The following is a 358-nucleotide window of genomic DNA, read 5'->3' on the forward strand; positions in this document are numbered from 1 at the left end:
GGAGAAGCAGATTGTCTAACTCAGTGTCCATTACTGACTCCACCGGAAGTACTTCATGTCTATTAATAGTCTCAATATGAGGTCGGCAACACTCAAATGACCTTTTCTGCTTTTTATTGCGTTTTGCGAGCTTCCGTGACTGCAATAAAGCGACATTCTTGTGTCGGCCTTGAGGAGGATGTCGGTAACATGAGGATCGTCTGTGACATCACAAGCTGATGTTCGATGAAGTTCGCCTGCACTTTACAAACAAACAAACAAACAAACAATCTCCATCTCGCCCGGCTCTTAACGAGAAAACTGAATTTCTTTGACGCGAGATGTTCCTCCCAAAGATCGCAGGGCCAAGCCACGTTTC

Source organism: Pomacea canaliculata, linkage group LG8 (genome assembly GCF_003073045.1).
Source record: "Pomacea canaliculata isolate SZHN2017 linkage group LG8, ASM307304v1, whole genome shotgun sequence".
Taxonomy (NCBI): domain Eukaryota; kingdom Metazoa; phylum Mollusca; class Gastropoda; order Architaenioglossa; family Ampullariidae; genus Pomacea; species Pomacea canaliculata.